The sequence below is a fragment of the Mytilus galloprovincialis genome, chromosome 1 (genome assembly GCF_965363235.1).
Source record: "Mytilus galloprovincialis chromosome 1, xbMytGall1.hap1.1, whole genome shotgun sequence".
In the NCBI taxonomy this organism is placed as follows: domain Eukaryota; kingdom Metazoa; phylum Mollusca; class Bivalvia; order Mytilida; family Mytilidae; genus Mytilus; species Mytilus galloprovincialis.
Window position 1 is genome coordinate 22,996,211 of NC_134838.1, and position 9,105 is coordinate 23,005,315.

The window sequence follows — 9,105 nt, forward strand, 5'->3', positions numbered from 1 at the left end:
TGCCTTCGAAAGAAGCATACATTTTTGTAAAGGTGTTTTTTTTTCTGTTGAAGTAATAGGAGAAATAAAGGTATTAAATAATATCGAAATAAAAAAAGAAATTTATTACAGAAATCGCTAAAATATTACAATAATTTAGTTTAAGTACAGCTTATATGGAAATTATATTAAAAAAGATAGGTCACCGATGATTTGAAAAAGATATTTCAATTTTAGAGTAAAAAAATGGCATTTTTCCACCAAAGGGAGATAATTTGGAACTTTTTTAATGATGTATACATTTTGAAAGTCATCTGGGGCCAACACGAATTGATTGTTTTGAATGATTTTTGTACCATATGATAAAGTAACAACTACAAAAGGAAATAACTAAAATTTGTAATGAAAAACAAATGTTTGATTTTTTTCTGAAAATTTTATACCCTCGAGCCTCCTTAATCTATTTATATCTATGTTTATGTTTACATCGCTTATATGGTCATAGAAGGTCAATTGCTAAAATTCACACGAAACGAAGCTACATGTTATCGAGCCCATGACCTGTAAATTGTTTATTTTATACTTTTGATAGTTTGGAAAAATGTTTTACATTGTTATAAATAAAATATGAGAATTTGAGTCAAATTGGTGAACATGAATTTGACAACTGGTGCCCTTTAATCCGCTAGTGAAAGCTAAATGTGATATAGTTGTGTTGGTCGAATGGTTTATGTCACTAGACACAGTGTAGATGGTGTTGCCACGATGTCACAAAAGCAAGAATTCGAATCACACAGAGGGAATAAGAGTGATACGTGTTTTATCATACGTTTGCTACTCAGAAAGGCAGAACATCGAATGACGTGTTATCAAAATAATAATTATTTATAATGAGATTCTTCGAGATACTCTCGTTTTTACGGTAGAATATTTGAATTGAGACATACACTAATCAGTCAAAACATAGTACAATTACAAACCAGATGGCAACATTATGTGCTCAGCAACGTGTGTTGAACATAAACACACACATGTGCTTCGTATCTTTAATAGATATATTTCGTCAATTTCCCAAGCATCAAATATATAATTTTATCAGTCAATAACCAAGAAGGAAAATTGCAAATCATGATTTCAGACATACATTCGTCACAAAACACTGAAGGCGAGTAATGATAGCACATTCATTTGTAAATAAATTAGAATTATTGTAAAAACAAAAGCTATCGTCTGAAAAGAGTATCATTAATTAACTTTCATTAGATTTGTATGAATATTGTACGGAGCCCCTCTAGGGACATGCAAAGAAAAAAAATATATTGTGCGCACAACTTAAATAAATTGTGCGCACAAAATAATATAGTGTGCGCACAAAATAATATATTGTGCGCACAACTTAAATATATTGTGCGCACAACTTAAATATATTGTGCGCACAAAATAATATATTGTGCGCACAATTTAAATATATTGTGCGCACAACTTAAATATAGTGTGCGCACAACTTAAACATATTGTGCGCACAATTAAATATATTGTGCTCACAACATCATATAGTGTGCGTTAAATTATTTGCCCTTACACATGATACGGAGCTTCAATGTCTCCTTTTTAAAGTGACAGAATGGAGAAATACATAAGGTTTTCTTTTGAAATGGGCTAGATTACATGGAAATACTCTAGCAAAAAATCATCAGTGCATTTGTATCGACTCCTGACATGAATACTGAATAAATTACGTTTATTTCGTCTGAAACTTGGTTTACTACACATGCGTCGGAAGCCTCCACAGAGTTTATTGGAACGGTTTGAAACAGACTTGGCAATAGAGCGAGGACACTATTGAACCTATGTAGACTTTCGTGTAACAAATATACAACTACTATTTGCACTTATGCATTATACTTTATTTCTGAAAATCTCAAGATTTTGTTTTGATTGACTCTAGACTGACATGTTCCTCAATTCACGACTTTGATTTTGTTATGCTCCGTCGACGAAGGAGATGGCCATTATGTTTAAAAGTCTTTACGTCCGTTCATCAGTCCGTCTCTGTTTATGGTAAATAATTTGGTTATAGTTTATGATGAAGTTTTAGTGTCATCAACTTAAATGAATAATGTGGACTGGTTTCCCTCAACATATCATTGTAAAAGTGTAGAGTAAGTCAAATCCACTGAAAACTGAATACACGTACACAAGTTTTTTTTATCAATAAAGATGACTATGTTTGTTCATGATTAAGTACGGTTTTGACCCAAAATGTACTGTTCGTTATTGAAATGTGACGATGTGTTCAGTCTAAGAAATTCACCATGAAGTTGTGATCAAATAGAGATAAAACTGAGTACATATATAAATCAAAAGATGCAATATGAGTGCCAATGAGACAGCCTCTCCATCCATATCATAATTTATCAAAAGTTAACAATAATTGGTTATAGTACGGTCTTCATTACGGAGCGTTGGTTCACACCTATTAACAGCAAACTATAAAAGGCCCAAAATGACTGTAAAACGATAAACATATATGAACCACACCAATAAACGACTATCACTGAATAACAAGTTTCCGACGTAGAACAGTATGCTAATTATGAATTAGAATTTTTTTAAGAGTTGTGTACAAATGTTTCAGGCCAAGTTCTGATTCATACTGATTTAAAGAAGAGAGGGCAAGAGGTCACTGATAGTATCTTTTTTTGATCGATTTCATTATACAATTTTACAGAATATTGTTCGTATTCATTATGAAACTGAAATGTTACGAAGCAATTTAGGAATAGTCAATGAAAAAGTATTCCTCAGTGGTATATTTTGAAAAAAAACGAAACAATTATGATTCAATTTTTTCCAAATATGGTCCGTTTTGGGGCATCATTTATTCAAAAACGTGTGGCCCGATTGATCACGATCGATGCGAGTACCAATGAGACAACATAATACATATACACCATAGCTCATACAAATACGGGTTATATACTTCTCATATATTGAGGTGTGGAGCTGGCATGTCAGTAACTGCTAGTAGTGCTTTGTTAATTTATGTATCATTGTCATTTTGTTTAGTTTCATTTGTTACCTATTCTGACATCGGACACGGACTTCTTTTAAACTGAGTTTTACTGTCGGTATTGCTGGGTTTTGCTGGTTTTTTTTTAAATCTGCATTGGCTAGAGGTACAAAAGGAGGGTTGAGATCTCAGAAAACATGTTTAACTCGGCCGCATTTTTGTGTCCGTCCAAGGTCAGGAGCCTCTGGCCTTTGTGTTAACTTGGTCTTCTATGAATTTTAATTTTAATTTCTTTTATATATTTTGGATAGATAAAGGAAGATGTGGTATGAATGCCAATGAGATAACTCTCCATCTAAGTCACAAGTTATAAAAGTAAACCATTATAGGTCAAGGTACGGTCTTTAACACGTAGCTTAGGCTCACAACAAACAGCAAGCTATATAAGGGTCCCAAAACTTACTAGTGTAAAACCATTCAAACCGGAAAAACCAACGGCCTAATCTATATAAAAAAAACGAGAAACGAGAAACACTTAAGAAGTTTAGTATGACGTCCATAATCGCTGAACTAGTACATATTTTTGATTATGGGCCAGCTGAAGCGCGCCTTTGGGTGCGAGATTTTCTTGCTGTATTGAAGAACCAAATGTATCTGAGAAACAAACCTTATAAAACATGCGCGCCTTATAATTATTTTGTACATTAAATACAGTTAAACTATACCTTTACTATCGTATCTAAAAAAAATAGACCAATTCTGAGATATTTAAAATTGACCAATAAACCATGAAAATAAAGTCAAGGTCAGACAAATATAATATATACATTATAATCATTCCATAAAACAAATAAAGTTCACTTATTGAATAATTCCTTATAGTATCTGAAAAACAGACCAAACAAGAATCAAATAACACGAACCATGAACATAAAATCAAGGTCAGATTAATATTACTGCAAGATAGACAATAACACCATACAAACATTCCGTACACCAAATATATCTAGCGAAATGCTTATTGTATCCGAGAAATACACCAAAACACCCAAAAAAACTTTGGTGACATTTAGACATTAAAATCGTTTCATACAACCAAATATAGAAGAACTATTGCATTCCATATCATATTGTGTGCACAATATGTTTAAGTTGTGCGCACAATATATTTAAATTGTGCGCACAATATATTATTTCGTGCGCACAATATATTATTTTGTGCGCACAATATATTTAAGTTGTGCGCACAATATATTATTTCGTGCGCACAATATATTATTTTGTGCGCACAATATATTTAAGTTGTGCGCACAATATATTATTTTGTGCACACAATATAATTAAGTTGTGCGCACACTATATTATTTTGTGCGCACAATATATTTTTTTTTCTTTGCATGTCCCTAGAGAGGCTCCGTAATATTGTGGGCAGATTTAAGCATCAGTATATTTTACAAAGTCGTAGCTTTGGTTGAATGACAAAAAACAGCGATGTGTTAGACAATGTATTTGAAAGCAAATGCACGACGTGGACGTGTTTTGAAGTATTTTATCTATTGAGGTATGGTAGATTTTAACTTAAATCAGCAACAGTTGTGAGCGTCATAAGCCCAAGGTACAAACATAAATTCTTAAAATCACTGAATAGTACCATGAAAATAAATTTTCAAATAGTAAATAGACACATATTTGTTAGAATAAGTATTCAATCTATTGTTAATTGTCATGCATAATGAATTCATTGATTGTTATTTCGATTTTTTCCTTTCATTATAATATTATTTCCAAATTATGCCTATATGTGTCAATCAAATAAAAAAAAAAAACCCCACACACAATATTACCCATTGATTTAACACAATATTAACACAACAGTCATATTTTCCTTTATTTTTTTTAGCATTCTTTTGCATCTTTTTGTACATTGTCACTTGTTGGAACTTAGTTCACAAAATAGGAACGTACCAACAAAGCAATCGAAAACCATATTTTGTAGATTGTCAGACAACAAAATGGCCGAAAGAAAAAGATGTACAGACAAACAACAGACCATAAAACACTACACAGAAAAAAAAAAGATTGATTTTCTTTTTATCTAACAATCTCTACTGACATATAAATTTAAAGTTTATTAATTCGAGAAATACATTTTTACATTTTTCGAACATTATTTAAATTACAGTTGGGTAACCCTATACTAATGTGTACAATGCTTGTTCCACGCATAGCTAACTTACGCGTACGTTAATTAATCCTTCAAACGATCCGTAAATTTGCGTGATTGTTAAAACTGTATAATAATAAAATTACATATGTAATATTGGCAAAGATAAAGACATGCGCATATTTAAAATTTTATCACGTTTTAAGATATAAAATTTGTTTAAATATAGCAAATAATATATTGAACTCCACTCGAGAAAGACTGGTAGCTTATTTAGTTAGGAGTTGTGTACTTCAACTGGGTTTCTTGAACGTTAACAAGAAAATCAAAATGTGTTTCAAAGTAACCTGCGAATCATGCAACAAGCCAACATGGGCAGGTAAGCTATTTACTTTTTCTCATTTAAATACATACCATTCATTTGTTTACACCTGTCCGTAGTCACCTGTTGTTCAGTTGTTGTCGTTTGTTGATATGGTTCTTGAGTGTTTTTCGTTTCTCCTTTTTGAATAGATAAGACCGTTGATTTTACTGTTTGAATTGTTTAAACTAGTCATTTTTAGGCACTTTATAGCTTGCTGTTCTCCACAACATTTTCAAAATTAATTTTATGACTTTCTTTCGTAATTTGACATTTGCTGTATTAAAGAGATTCTTGTGTGTTCCAATTCGAAAATTGGGGATTGAAAAGCCAGAATTATTGTCCCAACCACTAGAACTGCTTTCTAGACATTCTTATAAACAGTTTCGTCATTTGCACATAGTGAACTAAATGCTTATAATTTCCTCTCCTGTATCAACGAAACGTATCTACTATACATACGAGTTTGAATTCCGGTAGCAGTAAGGGAAAACGCATTACCTTCAACTTTGGAATCCATGTTTCTATACATTTTTAAACTGAAAAGAAGAACGATTTACATTTTTGGACGAAATAGAGTCGAAATCGCATGCAACATTGCAGCTATGAGATACAGGGATTGGAATATATGTTGTTTTGCAATCAAAGTATTATTTGTAATAATTAATCATCAACTTCATTCCTACCCACAGGAGAATAATGTTATATATATCAGTATGTATGGTCGGATTATGTTTCTGTGTGTAAGAGAGAGTTGTTCCCCGTTTGCCAGTATCTTGTATTTATGTTTGTGGCGTCAATCTTTGTCTGATTAAAATGTATAAATGGAAGCTGATGTGTTTTTATGTGTCCGTATGTTATCGCCTCCATCCATGCTACCAGAGCTATTCCCCTAGTCTGTAATATGGTGGGGACCCGAAACGATCGTGAATAATTATTTATACATATTTTGGAGTTTAATTTTTCATTGGATTTTGGATATTTTTTCTTAAAAAGTTGACCGATTGTTCCTGATGGATCCTGTTATTCCGCCATGATGCTGATTACTTTTTATTGTTTTTAAAAAATTTATACCTGAACTTTTATTATGATACCAAAATTTAAATTGATTTTTGAAAGAACAGACCATGTCTCGTCTCGTGTACGTACTGTCTTTGTGAATTATGTGGATGTCTACATGTATTCCGTTTTCAACCAGAAAGCACGTGAGAATTATCTCATTACATCATACATTATTTGATTTTCGTAACATTTGGATCCTGTTAATATATATGCTATTTTCATTTGACATTATTCAATTTGTATCGGTGATAACTGTATCGCCATGCATAGTCTAAACTTTCAATTTTAGAAATTAATACATATTGTATTTTTTTATAACACATAAACATATTGACCATTGTAAAAATTTAATAAATTTTTGTTTTGTGGGCGGGATGTTATATATATCAGTATGTATGGTCGGATTATGTTTCTGTGTGTAAGAGAGAGTTGTTCCCCGTTTGCCAGTATCTTGTATTTATGTTTGTGGCGTCAATCTTTGTCTGATTAAAATGTATAAATGGAAGCTGATGTGTTTTTATGTGTCCGTATGTTATCGCCTCCATCCATGCTACCAGAGCTATTCCCCTAGTCTGTAATAATAAGAACTAATTTTAAATAGTATTGTGTTATTCTGTTTTGATGCAACTTATAAATTTTTTCTTGACGCGTTTCGATAAGTTACTCTCAGAAATAGACTAAAAATTACCATTAGAATTACAAAATATTTCATAACATAATCGAAGAACTAGTATGTGACATATGAAAACCTGTGTATATATTGATTGTATTTTTCAGGATGTGGAAATCACATTGAAAAATGTTTGAAAGATATTCCACCAGAAGAAAGATGTAAATGCCCGAAAAAATCAAATTAATGGTGATTTTTAATTCAACTTTAACTACGTGTATAATTTTCTAATGACTAATTGCAATCTTGAATCAAATAAGCAAAAGGAACAGGTCACATCAAGTAGTTACAATCAATAGAAAAAGATAAAGGCATGCACTAAAAACATGAGATGAATTTTGCTATGTTCAATGGAATTAATAGCTTTTACTCTGAAAAATAACTAGCTTCATATACTTTATTTGTTTTGATTAAAACATTTTTTTCAGATGTATAAGTAAAGTTCTGAATATACATTGAATATTTGCTGGGCATTTTGAAATTTCCATTGAACTAGTCAAAACAAAAATATGAGATGCGGAATATACCATAGGGACATTCAAACTCTGAAGTGGAAAATAAACTGACAACGCCATGGCAAAAAAAAGACCAGAAGACAAACAACTGTCTAAGAAATACAACATAGAAATAAAAACAGCCGCCATGTGTTGACGTGAACATATTTAACAGTGGTTTTAATTGTGAATCATTTATATACCTTTTGACATTGACAAAAAGTCGTTAAATTAACTTATCTTATATTTTCAGGAAATATTTTGTAGATTTGTGTTGGTAACACGAGTGAACAGAAGTGCCAGAAACCTTTTTTTTTTGTAACTTTTAATTTTATTGTTATGTCTATTCATCATGAGTATTCATTAAAATATTCAAATGCATCGCCTTCTATTGCATTAAATGTGCTTTAGACCCTTACTGTAAAAAACCTTGCTAGTATGGTCATAAACTCTTATAATTGGTGTTGTAGATCTTGTATGTTGCTGTAGCATTACCTGATATGTTTCCTTCCTTAAAAGGGAGACGAAAGATAACAGAGTGACAGTCAAACTCTTAAGTTGATATATGATATGTTGTTACATATGCATACTCTCTTACCGTAACATAACCTGCAGACAGAATTTGTTTTTTTTTGTGGTATAACAGGAAACCTCTGATCATAGTATTCTTAATGATAATGATATTTTCATCTCTACGAACTCCATTCTAATATTATTGACTGTTCAGAATACTACTATCTGTTAGTTATACGTGACAAATAAAGAAGATATAACAAAAATACCGAACTCCGATGAATTTTCTAAATGGAAAGTCCATAAACAAATGGCACAATCAAAAGCTAAAATACATCTGATCAAGCGAATGGATGACAACTGTCATATTCCTGACTTGGTACAGGAATTTTCTTATGTAGAAAATTGTGGATTTAATGCATATGCTCCACCAGTGATAGCATATCCCAATTCATAATCTTTTGGCACTGAATTATGACCAAATGTCACAAGCACAGCATATACTGCAGAGCACACAAGTTCCCATCACTAGATCGGTGCCAGTGCTGGTGAATGTTTCGCCCCCATTAACCTGTTGATCTGTTCCTACATGAAATATTATTAATGCAGTCATTTTTGACATAGACTGGTCAACAAAAGAAACGATACACGATTTTTTTTTCAAATTAAAGATGAAGTTTTCTGTTAATGGGACCAATATTGAAGGAAGTAATACTTAATGACCATGGAAATACAATCCGTTTAAAAAAAAAATTTTTTGCTTTCATGACATCATTTGACAAAATTTGCATTTTTTGACAAATTTACATAAAACGACAATTCAAAAAAACAGAAGTTCCAAATAATGAT

The 9,105-nt window shown here is 31.6% G+C and overlaps 1 long non-coding RNA gene across 1 annotated transcript; it reads left to right on the top strand.

Annotated features, from left to right (window-relative positions):
• The first annotated feature begins 5,394 nt into the window (after positions 1-5,394).
• Positions 5,395-8,124, top strand: LOC143069687 (uncharacterized). The gene is made up of 3 exons (XR_012976461.1): positions 5,395-5,535; positions 7,357-7,438; positions 7,997-8,124. It is a non-coding gene; the product is annotated as an uncharacterized LOC143069687 (long non-coding RNA).
• The last annotated feature ends 981 nt before the right edge of the window (positions 8,125-9,105 follow it).